The sequence below is a fragment of the Amphibalanus amphitrite genome, unplaced genomic scaffold (genome assembly GCF_019059575.1).
Source record: "Amphibalanus amphitrite isolate SeventyFive unplaced genomic scaffold, NRLGWU_Aamphi_draft 000576F_arrow, whole genome shotgun sequence".
Taxonomy (NCBI): Eukaryota; Metazoa; Arthropoda; class Thecostraca; order Balanomorpha; family Balanidae; genus Amphibalanus; species Amphibalanus amphitrite.
The window spans coordinates 6666-23125 of NW_024882070.1; the positions used below are offsets into that span (position 1 = coordinate 6666).

The following is a 16460-nucleotide window of genomic DNA, read 5'->3' on the forward strand; positions in this document are numbered from 1 at the left end:
TCTCTCTCTCTCTCTCTCTCTCTCTCTCTCTCTCCCTCTCTCTATCGGTCAGTTCTTCTCGTTGACTGCCGTTCGTCCGTTGCTGCTGGGGATGACGACTGGTGGTGGATTGAGAGACGGGATGACGACTGGTGGCGGATTGGGAGACGGGATGACGATTGGTGGATTGGGAGACGGGATGACACTGACGGTGGATTGGAAGACGAGATGACGACTGGTGACGGCTAGACGACAGATCGGTGGTGCCGGTGATTCGGTGCTGCCGACACGCTGGTCCGGCCGAGACGCTCTACAGAAACAGTCTGCTGTCTGCTCTACCGACTGGCTGAGACGAATCCCCCACCCCTAAGTTGGCTTTTTCAAGTCGCCTTATAGGTTATCCCTAGAACGCCTAGGGGGGGGGGGGTTGTATCAACCCCCCCCCCCCCCTTAGGTTTTTTCGAAGTGCACGCTAAACGGCTTGTCGTAGCGGGCTGAAATTTGCAATACCCTCTAAGGCAACCTTTGCGCATCTTTTGCCGAAAAAAAATTGATCGGGTCATGTCAGGTCACGGAGTTATGACGTCATAAGAGGTACAGCCTCCGGCCGACAGTTACCAAACGTGTGCGCCGAATCCCTAGGTTTTCTGCCGGTGATACCCACATTGTTTGATGGATCATGATGAAACTTCCCATGCATGTTGGGGCAAGCATTGTCTATCGTGTGGTGCAAGAAAATTGACCGGGTCAGGTCAGGTCACGGAGTTATGACGTCATAAGAAGTACAGCCTCCGGCCGGATTTTCACGAAGTGTGTACCGAGTCCCGAGGTTTTCTGCTGATGCTATCCACATCAGCAGATGTGGACATACATGTGGACATACACTTTTCTGAGTCGTTACCTACAGTATTTATAGCGGAGCAGTGGTCAACAGCCGACGAATCGGGAAAAACACCGGAGGGTGATGTGACACCATATCACTCATCAGCAATAGGCCTCTTACTTTTATAGGGTAAATACACCAAAAACACCATATATGATGCAGAATTGAGTGGGGAATACGTTGTTGAAGGTTTGAAGTTAATATCTCTCAGCGTTTTGCCGCAATCGTTGCGCAAAGTTGAAAAAAGTTTGATTTTCATTCGGAAAATTTGACCTTTGACCGGTCATAAGTAGGTCAAATGTTGACCTAGGACCAAAAATATACCACCAATCGCGAGATCTCGTTGAGAGCAATCCGTTGTTTTTTTCCGCTAAGCTCTACGACCTTCCGTTTCGAAACGCCAGGGGGGGTCGTAACAACCACCCCCCCCCCCCCCCCTGGTCGTTCGTGTTATGAGAAATGGCCTGGTCGTGCGAGGGTTATTCCACGCGTCTCGACAAGAGAAATGCACTAACGGTAAATAAACGCAACGTGAAGTTGGCGTCAAAAGCTATTACACAAATAAGGGTTTTGCAAAAATGTCAAATTCCGCGTTTATGCTCTTTGAAGGCAAAACCATTGACCTAAGGCAAAATATGAGAACAATGTCTATATGTTACAGACCGTATGAAAATCCAGTCCGTTTGCAAAAGGCCTGGCCCAGTCAGGCCGTTTGAAAAACGGCCTGAAAAAGCCGGCCGTTTGCAAACCGCCTGAAATATCAGACCGTATGGAAACGGCCTAGGCAGTTTGAAACGGCCTAGACAGTTTTCAAACGGTCTAGTCAGTTTTCAAACGGTCTGGCGAAGTACAACAGCCTCTGAAGATTGTCGTCACTTCTTCTGTTGGCCCAGCTCGGGCCGTGTATTTGTGACCACACCGGAGTCGAGACTAAACCGACAGCCAAGCACAAAGTGAACAGTCACATATCACGCCACATGGCGCTGCATCCGATTGGTCACCCCTTTGGCGCGAATGTCTCTCATTGGCGGACAGCGATCGGCTGATCGCGCCAGGTCACAGGCCGAGGTCACGTGACGGCGCATCGGCGGGGTTACTACTGGAAGCGATATAACGAACTGAAAAATTACGCCTAGAAAACAAAAGTAATAAAATAGGAAGCCACGGCCTAGGACACCTTCCTTTGTCTAAATTGTATCTAACACCTAAATTATCCGTATGCACTGTAAACGGAGCAGTGCCCGCGCACATTAAATAAACCGCCACCAAAGCCGCTACATATTCCGCAACATAAATCGGAAGGGCGAACCGAAATCTCGCCGAAATTGGGGCGCAGCCCGGGCGCACGATACCAATACAAAACGGAGTGGCGTCGACAAAAACCGAACGGCCATGCGCCTCGGACCACGCACATCGATCTTGCCACCGCCAAACCACATCATCGGCCAAATACGGCACAATGGCAGCGCACGCGGCACAGTCTCCGTCCCTGACCGCCGCCACAACCTCGAGAGGCAGCTTAAATAGAGGCCTTACAAAATTAACATAACCCGCCAGACGATGTCGCACCGTCGACGGCCAAGACGGACAGCACTCAGCTACCGCCGTACGAAGGGGTAGCAAAACATCGCGTCGCACCCGCGCCGAACTCTCACGCAAATTCAGCTCAACCCCCAAAAATACAATGCTCGACACCGGTGACAATATAGATTTCTCAAAATTAATGCATAAGCCCACATCCGTCAAAAACCGAACAATACCACCGAGGGATGCAAAGTCCCGAGCAAGAAACAGAAAATCATCTAAATACACAACGCCGCGAACACCAGGAAAACGCTCCTCCACCAGTTTAACAGTGACACAAGAAAAATGCTGCATCTCAGCAGGCGCATGTTTATAACCCATCGGCAATCTCGTAAACAAATATGTATGATTATCATATAATACCCCAAAGTTACGTTGCGTGCTCGGACATAACGGAATATGGTAAAAGCCATCGCGCAAATCAATCTTAATCGCCCATACAAAACCCTGAGACGATAAATCTAACGCTCTGTCAATAGAAGGCAAATTGCATGGACGGGCCGACAATAGTGGAGTCAAATCAGACAGATCGTAAACCAAACGCGCAACCGACTCAGATTTCGCAACCGGGAAAAGACGGTAGCAAGCCAGCGGGTTCCCCGGCCGCAAAACCCCCGCAGACACAAACGAATGCACCGCCGCGTCCATCAGCGCAGACCGAGGAGTCGCCCGCCAGATCGGCGGCACCACAGAAGGCACTCGTAACTTGAGGCCTCGAGCCAGAACACTGTGTACCCGATGATGGCGCACGTAATAGTCTGGCCTCACTTGCACCGACACCGGCGGCCGCACTCTGGCCTCACTCGACACGCGGCGCTGCCCGTCGCCGGTAAACGGCGACGCCGCCCACGCCGCACCCCGGTCGGCTCGCGCAGACGGAGCCGACCCACCACCACTCTGAGGAGCCGCCCGCTCAAGGAGCCCCAGCAGCGCCCCGAGGGCACAGCCAGCGCCCCCCGCCGCCAGAAACCGCCCCGCCGGCAGCGGCGCCGGCGCCGGCGGCGGCGGCGGCAGCGGCGCCGGCGGCAGCGGCGGCAGCGGCGGCGGCAGCGGCGGCACCAGCAACAACGGCGACGACGGCGGCAGCAGTCCCAGGTCGAATAGCCAGAATTTGGCGGCGCTGCGTGCCGCCGTTTTTTTCGCTATTTAAGAAAAACCACAGGGGGGGCCAAAATGCCCCCCCCCCCCATCAGGGCGCAGGTTAAAGAACACAGTGGACTTTTACTCTATTTTGAGGCAATGATTTCATTGAATAACTTTTAGCATGGCGTTTGGCATATGCTTTATTCTTCTGCATATCGAGTCGTATATAGAATATCGATGAGGGTATCGAGTAGACGTGCTGTAGAAAATTGATTCATAAAAGACATTTGTAAAAAAAAGTGACGAACTACATTGCTCTGACGTATGCGACTTTTTTGCAAAGAAATAAGCTGCTGCCTGCCACTAAACACAAGTCAATTGTCTAGGTCCTGGTAATACATCTATCGTCTTTTAGGCTCTCTGCCAGCATTGGCAGCACCACCACCAGCACCGCCGGCCTCAGGACCAAGCCCACCACCAGCGGGCGTGAGTTCACCAGCGGAATCTGCTTATTGATTTTACCAATTGTCCGGTTATCTTGTCCTGTTTCCGTGTCCCGCTTCAGTTTTGTGCTTTATGAAGTCCGCCTTTCCTTTATTCTAAATAATTTCAAGTACATGAATCTAAAAACACCATTCATAAATCATCTGGAATAACCATCTGTCCATTTACTGCACCGGCAGGTTGATGGAGGCGGGTGTGCGGCTTTGGCGCAGCTGAGCCGTCGACCGCCGGAGCCAATCCGGCAGTCCGGTAGTTCAGCTGCCGCACACTCGCCCGTCACAGCATCAGAGGCCTCCCGAGACAGGTTAGTTTGGTGGACGCTTCTTGTGTGATGCATACCTGTTTATGTTCCAAGTTCCAACGTTTGTGAATATACTTGATACGAGGCGATTTTAGTTAGCAGCATTCACAAATGACACCAGACTCATAATTATTGCATTACCAGTCCCGGGATGACGCGTTTCCCTTCCGCTGGTGGCGTCGCCAGCTCCCCGCGCGGCCAGCTGTCGCCATGACGGTGACCAGAGCCCGGGGACAGCCGCTCAGTCGTTATACAGCAGTGTCAGCTGACTGCTGGGTATCCTTTCAGCCCCCACGGTCACCTGGTCCGGCCGTCCTGAGCCAGTCGAGTTCTCGACAACCGGCTGCCGTCGGCCGTGTGCTGGGTAGCTGTCTGTCACCCGGTGGCAGTCCGTCTTCGAGTAGCACACACCGAGATGGGATGCTCGGGGCCGTACGGCTGCCGTGTCTTCCCTCAGGACATGGTGTGTGGGCTCTGCACTACCTGAGGGGTCTCGGGCGATAATAGAGACGCAGTCCGATGTGGCAGCCTCCACGTGGCGGATTGCGGGTCATGCTAATAGCCACACAGAGCCACACGTAAGTATTGCACTGTAGTATTCACCAGATTTGAGTGTGTTGCAGGAACCTGACATGTGACGTCACCTGTACCGCTGTTTCCGCTTCTAATGACGACGTGGTCAGGTGTCGGCTCTGCTGCAGTGTCAAGAGGACGCACGGGTTCTCCGACAGCATCATCTTGGTCGTGGTGGCGACTGTATCCGCCAGTGGGGAGGGTGTTCAGGAGATCACTAACCTCTCGTCCTATTCTCCTCTCCATGCGGTGTACTCGACAACCACAGGTTCCGGACCAGACCGGTAGGCGGCGCTAGTGTCGCTGACGTGCTCTGTCTGCGGCTCTGTGCTCCCCTCCTCTGCCCGCTGCTCCTGTTGCTCTGCCCAGACCTCACAGGCGGGCCCCCCTCTCCTGGTGGTGTCTACTACACACATTGTCAGATGGCTGGTACAGTGATAAGTAATGGACAGTGCACAGTGGACCGTGGTGCAATATATATTGACGATAAACCAGGCTGTGTCGTTTGTCACGCCGATGTTGTTTGTTATTTATGGCGACTCCGTGTGTATGTGTAGTGTGGGTGTCACACATATCATCTATGGTGTTTGTTGTGTGTTTGTTGTGACTCCGTTGTGTTTGTTGTCTGCGTTATGCGCCAGGCGCGGCCATAGCGCGGGACGCGACGCCAGCGCCGCCTATCGGCAACGCCAGAGAACTAAGGTCGGTGAGAGCACGGATTTTGATGGGTGATAGCGCAGTGTGAAAAAATAGGAAAGTTACATGAAAATGTCGCTATACTACGGTATAGTTCACCATCTGAGCGACATATTTATGCATTTTTTATCCATGGCGGATAAAAATTGGACCTGGGATCTGGCCATGGAAGAAAAAAATGTTGGTCAGTGTAAGCACGGATTTTCGTGGAAATGAGCACAGTGTGAAAAAATAGGGTAGTTACATAAAAATGTCGCTATACTACGCTGTAGATTACCATCTGAGCAACATATTTATGCATTCTTTATCCATAGCGGATAAAAATTGGACCTGGGATCTGGCCATGGAAGAAAAAAATATTGGTCAGTGTATGCACGGATTTTCGTGGAAACTAGCACAGTATGAAAAAATAGGCAGCTTACATAAAAATGTCGCTATACTACGCTGTAGCTCACTAACTGAGCAACACATCTCTGCACTTTTTATCCATAGGAGAGAAAAATTCGACCCGGGATGGGGACATGGAAGAAAAAAATATTTGCACCACCAAATGAAATTAAAATACATCACTCCCGTTATATTTGTATTGAGTCTTTCATGAAACAATTTCGCTATACTACGGCAAACAGCATGACGTCTCGCATATATTGAGACATATTTTGACAATGCAATGTAGGTATAATACAATTTGGAATGTTCATAAACATTTTATCTTCTCCTGCCAAATCGCGGTGCCAATTCTCCCCAAATATTGGTAAAAAATACGTCAGGGTAAACGCATATTACTGAATTTAATTGCATTATATCGCATTTTTCAGTTTATCATTAAGTCTCCACACAGGGACGTTTTCATCTGAAGTTTGGCCGCCGGAGCCACCGCGAGGCCTAGTTGCACGAGTAGTCGATAGTCGGCGCCACCGTCGCGCTCGGCCGCAGCCAGTATACTGCCAAAAATGGAGCTATTATGATATCGCTCGTTGGTAACTAAGTGTGGCGTGCTTCATAAATGATCGCCGCATAGAGAAACAACCGTTTAATGAAGAAAATGACTTATATTTTACTCATAATAACAATCTGAACCCCAATGTCCGCTTCTATATGGAGTTTGGCGCATAACGGTTACAGGTCCGGCCCGTACCGACATTGACTCACGACGAGTCTACTGAGTCATACAGAGTCATGGGGAGTCATCCAGAGTCAACGGATTTCATGGGAGTGAACATAGGTGTCGAGGAGTCCTGGGGAGTCCGTGAAGTCCCCCCGAGTCCCTCGAGTGCCGACAGTGAGAATGAGCTCCGTTGGCGGGTAAAGACGCTTGTTATCCGGCTCCCGCGCCGCTGCAGCTGCGGCCGACAGGAAGGACGGCAGATAGCCGGGGCAGTACCACCGAGTCCCAGAGCCGCAGGCAGGATGGTGCGGTGGACCCGGCGACGGTCCGGGGAGGGGGGCGGGATGGGACAGCTATCTGCTCGGCCGAACGGCGCAGTTTGGAGTGGGCGTCGGTGCCGGTGGGTCCGGGTGAGGTCACTGGAGAGGTCGGTTGGTCCGGGTCAGGTCACTGGAGAGGTCGGTGGGACTGGGTCATGTCACAGGAGAGGTCGGCGGGTCGGCTCATGTCTCGTCTCACCCCCCCCCCCGTGCCGCACACGGCGGTACCTTGCCGTCGCGCGGTGTCCCGTCTCTCCCCCCCGCCCCCCGGGCCCGCCGCCCCCTCTCGACGGTAGCGACGCGTCGCACGCGACACGGCTGACCAGACGGCGGTAGGGCGGCTCGGCGGCGGTGATCGGCGCCGGGCCGGAGAGGTCACTGGAGAGGTCGGTGGGTCTGGGTGAGGTCACTGTAGAGGTCGGTAAGTCCGGGTCAGGTCACTGGAGAGGTCGGCGGGTCCGGCTCATGTCTCGTCTCATCTCCCCCCCCCCCCATGCCGTATGTACGGAGCACAATGCACATATAGACCTCCATATCCAGAGTTGTTTTGAGCCGCCCTGTCCCATGGGGCCAGGTCCGCGGGTGTTTTACCGCCGTGTCAGACGGATTATTGTTTGAGTCGCCACCTGAAGGCCTGTCATTTGATTTAGGCACATATTGCTACGTTTGTTGACACTGCTTTGATAGACAGTAGGTTCGTTCAGTATCCGCGATTTATCACGCTCGAGAACACTGTCCAGCCGTCGGTAAACCGTTGTCACCGTGCCGGTGGTACCGCCGTGGTGACGTCACGTGTGTTGTGACGTCACGTGTGTTGTGACGTCAGACGTGACGTCACGCTGGCTCACACCGCTGCGCTGTTGTGTTGTAGTTTCAGTTTAGACCAGAGAGTGGTTGGAGCCAGCTAAGAGGGTGTCTGGTCCAGGCGATATCGGACCTCGCCCGTCACTGTGTCGGACCGTCGGTGGTCCGGTCGGCTGTGGTTCGTTTGGACCAGATTTTTTCCGGTTCGATGTCGTCCATTTTTGTGATATCACCGAACTGATGGCGATTGAATTACATTATTGATGGCTTAGTAATTTTATTCAAGAATCTGTGTTCAGGCCTCCTGTTAGTACATGAGAGCCTAAGGAGGGAGGTATCGAATACGCAATTTTACTGAAATGGCATTCGCAAGTGTTTAACCCTATTCCTGGCGGGCTCCGCCGGGACAAGAAACTGGCGGGGGGGGGGCCGATTCGGCCCCCCCCTGAGATCTCGAGAACGAAGCAAGATAGCGACAAGCGGTAAACGGCATCGGATACGCACGGCCAAGATCTACAATTTTTACAAAGGTCATTTTCAGGTCAGGTCAAAGGTGACGTCACAGGGGTCGAAAAAGTCAAAATGGCGGCACTAGATATGGAGAGAGTTTTTCTCGAATAACTTTCGAATTAGTCAAGATAGGAACAAACTAAGGGCATCATCGTGATCCTCTCGTCAATCCGCATCAAATGATATATATGTTGACCTCGAAAGGTCAAGGTCAAAGGTTGACCTCAGGTCACGTGACCTCGAGGTCATCATGTATATCATTCGATGCGTCTTGACGAGTTGAACACAATGAGACCATCCACGCGTCTGTATCTTGTTCCTGTACGGAGTTATTGGCCAAAAACCTTTGGTGACCTTTGATGACGTCACATGACCTCACAGCTGCCCAACAGCAAAACAGACCTCAAGGTAGTGAAGGTTGATCGTATATGAAGTCATGTATGGTATATGGGGCCATTCCGACCCGTTTTAGTGGTAAAAACAGGGAGTTGATTTTTCCCCCATTGACTTATAATGGGGAGGTCGCGAAATTGACCTGACCTTAGGTCACCGATATCAAAATTCCGAGATATACAAATTGCACATACTGGTACCCTAACTAAACCCTGAAGAGAAGAAATTGATCGGTCAAAAACTCTAGCTCTGGCGTGATTGCAAACTTTTCTGAGGTAGCGTCACCAAACCGCCTCTGGTGACCTGACCTGAGGTCAGATCAACTCAAAATTTTCAGACATGTTGCGTAGAAGCCTTTTAGGAAAAGTCAGAAAGTTTGAGCTTCCTAGCTCAACGCGTTTGGGAGATATATCCAAAAAACCTCAGGGGGGGCTCCTGAGGCCCCCCCCCCCGCCAGGAATAGGGTTAACCCGCGCCGTGCTGGTGGCCTGAACTTTCCGCCGAGTGCTGGGGGGGGGGGGGGCGTTTTCACGCCCCCCGTCTAACTCGGCTCCTGGGCCACGTATCGACACGCGGTAAGCGGCAATCGAAAGAGCGTCAAAAATAAGGACGAAAACACTTCGGTCATTTTTTGGGTCAGGTCAAAGGTCAGGTCACCAGAGGTCACCAAAGGTAAAATGTTGACTATTTCAACATTTTGGAAACTGCCAACGGCTATCTCGGGAACCGATAGAGCTACAGCGCCGCGGAAAAGCGCATTCGATAGCCCGTTTACAGACCTTTCTGAATAATGTTCTCAGATTTGACCTCAGGTCAACGGTTTAGCCTCCAGAGGGCAAAAACTCCAAAAATAGCCGTTTTTACGAAAAACGTTTTTTCGTCAATTACTTTTGACTCATAAGCGCCATGACATTATTTTTGCCAGCATCGTGTTCCTCTCGTCGAGACGCGTCGAATGAACTATTTGTTGACCTTGAAAGGTCATTTTGAAAATTTGACCTCAGGTCAAGGTCATGACCTGACCGAAAAGGGTCATGTTGCATATCAGTCGATCCGTATCGTCGAGCTGAACACATCTGACGTGTTTTCACCGCTCTAGCACGTCTCTATCAAAAGTTATAGCCAAAAAACTGCTGGCGACCGTTCATGACCTGAGATGACCTCAGGGGCACACAGAGGGGTCACAGGTGCATTTTTCCTATTCAGTGTGTCATGTTTACCTATGAACCGATGTTTGAGAGCGTTTTGAACGATATTCGTCCAAAAGAGGCGCATTTCAATTTTCTCCCGTTGACTTATAATGGAGAGGTCGCAAAATTGACCTGACCTTAGGTCACAGATATCAAAAATCCGAGATATACATTGTATACATACTATTACTCATATCAATCGCTAAAAGTTTCAAAGTGATCGTTCAGTCGGTGTAGCTATAGCGAGCCTTTGAACTTTTTCTGAGGTAAGGTCACTTGACGTGACCTGGTGACCTGACCTTGAACGGCCTAGGTCTGAAATTTTCACAACATGTGCGGAAATGATGTAGAAACACGTGTACTAAAAACGGCGGCGCTGCGCGCCGCCGTTTTTTGAGATATTCGCGAAAAACCTGAGGGGGGGCGTAAAAACGCCCCCCCCAGCACGGCGCGGGTTTTATTGCCACAACCAACCATAATAAACGATGTAGGATGTTATTATTGTAATCGTCATGCATTCTACATATATGCATCATCTTCCATTGTATTGTATATCTATTTAGCATTGACATTCAGTAAGTTTGTACCTACTTTGTTGTCATGGGTAAGCGCCGTCAAATCGACCACCTGGGCTGGATGTACTGCCGGCTGAAACTGCAAGCTGCATGCCAGGGGAGGGGGAGCCTGCACACTGACCGACTCGTGTTGTCACGTTACCATGGTAGCTCTGATGACGTCATCAAATTATTGAGCCCCGCCACCAGGTTAATGGGTTAGTTCCAAGGCCATGCTAGTTCGGCCTCATGACAAAGCGACACAGGGGCGGCACTGCGCAGTGTCAGCGCTGTGACCTCGTACAGAGAGTGGAGGACTAGGACGAAAGGTGTGCTGAGGAAAGTAAGGTAAGCGATTCAAGTTGAGCCCGTGCCCCGGACTGGGGTCCTAGATTTAAGGTTTCAACGCCCTGCTGGTGCGGTGCTTTGACTTCAAACTCGCGCCCCGCTCACTCGCTGGGGGGGGGGGGGGCGGGGGCTGGATTTGCTCGCAATGTTGGTACGGTGTTATAACCCTCGCCGGCCGAGGAGGGGGGGGGGGCTGCCCAAGATACCTATAAGAAACAGGTAGATCCGATGTTTGAAAGTAAAGCCCCAGTCACGAATTTGACGCACCTGTGACATTTCCTGACACCCACGTGACTATGGTAGGGGAGAACGGGGTCAATTGTAACATTTTTTGCATTTTATCATCTGGTGCAAACACGTTCGCAGTTATAAAGCTCTTTTCTTTATTTTCAGAAACTATGATGTTTTGTCTTTAAAATGAAGTTAAAACATTTGCGAAATAACTTCTTATTCTGGTCAAAATTGTGGTCCGAAAAAGTCAATTCAGCTGTTACAATTCACCCCAGATACGGGGTCAAAAGTAACACCACCCGGGGACAATTGTAACATGTTAACTTTCAGGCTACAGCAACACATTTTTTTCCAAAACTTTGATTTAACAAAAGTATTGAACACTTGTTCATCTTCCCAGACTTGGTAGGTACGGTTCTTCTTAGGAAAAAAAGGCTTAAAAATCTCGCACTTATGCATGGGCTTGGATGGACCTCCTCTCCCTTGGTTTTTCGCAAATACATCGCGTAAAAAGCTGCCAATTGCGACAAAATTTACAGTTCTCTTAATTCTTCTAGCAATGTTTCATCTCCCTTGAAAATTTGACGACTTTGACATAATGGCCACTGACCTATAACCTGTTACATTTGACCCCTGCAAAAATGTTACAATTGTCCCCATCGCGCCTTGATATATTTTAGACGAAACTGGCGCAAAAAAGATGTTGCATGTACAGCATTTAATGCTTTCAATTTATGGACAACAAGCCTGCCAACGCTTACACAAAGTCTGAAGTCGATATCATTTCAATGGCGGGAATGAGCTAATCAAATATAACGGTATAAGAATTTACAAAATGCTCTCAAAAACACATTACTGTGCACAGCCATCGACATACTCGGCACTCTCGCTTCAAACTCCGTTGAGAAAGGCAGTATAGAATTACGCATTTTCGGTCTTAACCCTATTCCTGGCGGGCTCCGCCGGGACAAGAAACTGGCGGGGGGGGGCCGATTCGGCCCCCCCCCCCTGAGATCTCGAGAACGAAGCAAGATAGCGACAAGCGGTAAACGGCATCGGATACGCACGGCCAAGATCTACAATTTTTACGAAGGTCATTTTCAGGTCAGGTCAAAGATGACGTCACAGGGGTCGAAAAAGTCAAAATGGCGGCACTAGATATGGAGAGAGTTTTTCTCGAATAACTTTCGAATTAGTCAAGATAGGAACAAACTAAGGGCATCATCGTGATCCTCTCGTCAATCCGCATCGAATGATATATATGTTGACCTCGAAAGGTCAAGGTCAAAGGTTGACCTCAGGTCACGTGACCTCGAGGTCATCATGTATATCATTCGATGCGTCTTGACGAGCTGAACACAATGAGACCATTCACGCGTCTGTATCTTGTTCCTGTACGGAGTTATTGGCCAAAAACCTTTGGTGACCTTTGATGACGTCACATGACCTCACAGCTGCCCAACAGCAAAACAGACCTCAAGGTAGTGAAGGTTGATCGTATATGAAGTCATGTATGGTATATGGGGCCATTCCGACCCGTTTTAGTGGTAAAAACAGGGAGTTGATTTTTCCCCCATTGACTTATAATGGGGAGGTCGCGAAATTGACCTGACCTTAGGTCACCGATATCAAAATTCCGAGATATACAAATTGCACATACTGGTACCCTAACTAAACCCTGAAGAGAAGAAATTGATCGGTCAAAAACTCTAGCTCTGGCGTGATTGCAAACTTTTCTGAGGTAGCGTCACCAAACCGCCTCTGGTGACCTGACCTGAGGTCAGATCAACTCAAATTTTTCAGACATGTTGCGTAGAAGCCTTTTAGGAAAAGTCAGAAAATTTGAGCTTCCTAGCTCAACGCGTTTGGGAGATATAACCAAAAAACCTCAGGGGGGGGGGCTCCTGAGGCCCCCCCCGCCAGGAATAGGGTTAACATCAGCTCATTCTATTGGTAAGTTTATGAGTTATTAACACTGTTACAATTGCCCCGTGTTACATTTGACCCCGCTCTCCCCTATTAACTTTTGTGTTTTGCGATGTTTTGACCTTATTTAACCCTCGCCCTGGCAGGGGGGGGGGGGTCGATGCGACCCCCCCCTAAGGTTTTTCGAAGATAGCGTAAAAACGTCGGCGCGCAGCGCCGCCAAATTTGGCACAGCCTATGGGGCAACCTTTTTACATATGACCTGAAAATTTCAGGTCCAAGTGACCTTGGGTCAGGTCACCAGGTCAGAAAACCGGTACAAGGTCATGGTCAAATTTCAATTTTCTTTTTGCACCTGTCCAACTCACAGTTTTTGACTGATTTCCTTCAAACTTTCAGGATGTGCTAAGTTCATCGAGTTGTATAACATATAGTCCGGCTTTTTTGAGGTCACTGACCTGAGGTCAGTTAGAGGTCATTACTTCGTAATGTTAAGCCTAAGGGAAAATACTAAATTCGGAAAATACTGGAGATATCCGCTTCGTTCTATCACTTTTGTGCTTCGAAACCACGGTACTTAACAGCAGGTCACTTGGTGCTTCTTTGTTTGGTGTACTTATACATGGGTCAGGTCAAATGAGGTCAACTGAGGTCAAATGACGTTTTTGCCAATAACTTGGCACATAATGACGCTAGAGCTTCAAAAATGGTATCATTGTGTTCCTGGTGATCAGCCGAATCGAATGATATGCGATATGATGCAATTTGGTTAAGTTGAACTTAATTTATTAATTTAAGTTTACTTAAAATTTAAGAAAAACTTTAAGTACACTTAAGCAAGCTTAACCCTCGCCCTGGCAGGGCATTTTTCATAACACGGCCTGGCAGGGGGGGGGGTCTATGCGACCCCCCCCTCGCGATTGGCTCCTATAGCACCTAGAAACACCAAATTTGGTAGGTAGGTGGGCCTCCTGGAGTTCTCGCCCCTGTGCAAATTTGGTTGCTCTAGGTCAATATTTAGGGGGGTTTTGGGGGGTATAAATGTAAAAAAATTTAAAAATTTTAAGTCAACTTAAATTAATAAATTAAGTTAAAGTTAACCAAATTGCATCATATTGCATATCATTCGATTCGGCTGATCACCAGGAACACAATGATGCCATTTTTTAAGCTCTAGCGTCATTATGTGCCAAGTTATTGGCAAAAACGTCATTTGACCTCAGTTGACCTCATTTGACCTGACCCATGGCTAAGTACACCAAACAAAGAAGCACCAAGTGACCTGCTGTTCAGTACTGTGGTTTAAAAGCACAAAAGTGATAGAACGAAGCGGAAATCTCCAGTATTTTCCGAATTTAGTATTTTCCCATAGGCTTAACATTATGACGTAATGATCTCTAACTGACCTCAGGTCAGTGACCTCAAAAAACCCGAACTATATGTTATACAACTCGGTGAACTTAGCACATCCTGAAAGTTTGAAGGAAATCAGTGCAAAACTGTGAGTTGGACAGGTGCAAATAGAAAATTGAAATTTGACTATGACCTTGTACCGGTTTTTCTGACCTGGTGACCTGACCCAAGGTCACCCGGACCTGAAATTTTCAGGTCATATGTAAAAAGGTTGCCCCATAGGCTGTGCCAAATTTGGCGGCGCTGCGCGCCGCGTTTTTACGCTATCTTCGAAAAACCTTAGGGGGGGGGGGTCGCATCGACCCCCCCTGCCAGGGCGAGGGTTAAGATAGAGCAAAAAGAAAAGTACCAGTGAACTCAGCACGTCAAGGCGCGTCGAATGATATACTTTTAAAGTATTAAAAGCTCAAAATGTATGATTAATGTTGTTTAACCCTCGCCCCGTTGGGGGGGGGGGCCATTTTGGCCCCCCCCCCTGTGGTTTTTCCTGAATAGCAAGAAAACGGCGGCGCGCAGCGCCGCCAAATTTTCAGTACCTTCCCGGGCATCAATTTGACACCTTCACACCAAATTTCAAGTCTTAGGTCACCTTAGGTCAGGAGTTATTGAGGTCAAACTGAGGTCATGTTCGAGCAAAAATGAGCAAAAAACATGCAATCTTGAAACGCTCACCAAATCTACAGTTATCAAGCAATTTCAAAGTTCTTTATATGGTCTAGTAGACAAAAAGCGGCGCTACAAAACTGCTATCTCGGATTTTCAAAATTTTTGGTTTTTGACCAAAAAAAATTCAAAAAATTGATTTTTTTAGAAAAACTTTGAAAAAATCCAAAATTTTTCCGAATTTCGAAAAAAACCGGAATATATGTGATAGTCCCAGCGCTCTTCTATATACATACCAAATTTCAAATCGATATCTCGTTTTTTGGCCAAGTTATAGCGAAAAAACTGTTCAAAAATGATGACGTCAAATTTTTGAACTCAATTTTTAGCAATTCTAGACCACCTACGGCAAAACAAAGACCACCATTGAACTCCCCGTGACGAGCTGCATCGATTCGATACCCATTTTATGCAAAAATATTAACTTTGAAATTTGACCTAATTTGACCTGACCTTGACCTGACCTTGACCTGACCTTGACCAAAACGTGATCTAAGCTGGCCCCAAAGGCTGCCTGACCCATATAATCGCATTTGTCATGTAAAATGGACCATAAAACATGTATCACACGACACTTTCATATTGTGACCCCCCCGTGACCTGACCTCTGTGACCTGACCTGGTATCAGTGACCTCAAATAGCAAAATATGTGTTTGAAGAACATTTCCCCATCGATGATTTTCAATGAAATGCATTTTACTCGATTTTACAACGCATTTCTTGAAGTGCCTGTAAACGGTGAAAATTGGACCTTTGACCTGACCTGTGACGTCATCGGTTTGACCTAGGTCAATAAAATTGGGTCACAAGGTAGTTCCCCGTTGGGGCTATCCAACGCCGTTTACCGCTTGTCGCTATGTTGCGTGGTTCTCGAGATCTTAGGGGGGGGCCAAAATGGCCCCCCCCCCCCAACCGGGCGCGTTGCTCGGCAGAGCCCAACGGGGCGCGGGTTAAAGCAGCATATTAACCTTCGCCCCAGGGGGGGCATATGTTACCACCCTGTCGCGTTTTTTGCGTGTGAATAAAAAACCGCGGCGCGTAGCGCCGCGCCGCTCATGATAGCTTTTGGTACATCAATTTTGGACAATGTGTGAAATTTTTGACCCCAGGTCATGTCAGGTCAGGTCACCAGATCAAGTTAACTGACCAAGCCTAAAAAAAAGTTTGCAATCATGTCCAGCCTGCAATGTTTGTCAGAAAGGTTTTAACACGCGCAGTGGAAGGGGGGGGGGGGCGGATTTCGCCCACCCCTCCTGTTTTTCGCCAATAACTCGCGCCGCAAGTACAATATCAATGTGAAATTTCGGCTACCTGTCCAGAATTGAATTGCGGATCTTCTCGCGCAAGAAGTAAGCAAATCGGTTCACAACTTTTCTAGTAATAGCGGTGTAAAGTC

General features: G+C 49.0%; 1 protein-coding gene across 1 annotated transcript in view; it reads left to right on the forward strand.

Moving 5' to 3' along the window:
• Positions 1-10543: 10543 nt before the first annotated feature.
• The window catches only part of LOC122394153 (nucleoporin NUP100/NSP100-like), an 80744-nt gene continuing 74827 nt past the window's right edge, over positions 10544-16460 (forward strand). Inside the window, exon 1 of the mRNA XM_043390812.1 lies at positions 10544-10830. The gene's annotated coding sequence lies outside the window, so the exon portion shown is untranslated. The remainder of the gene's footprint in view (positions 10831-16460) is intronic.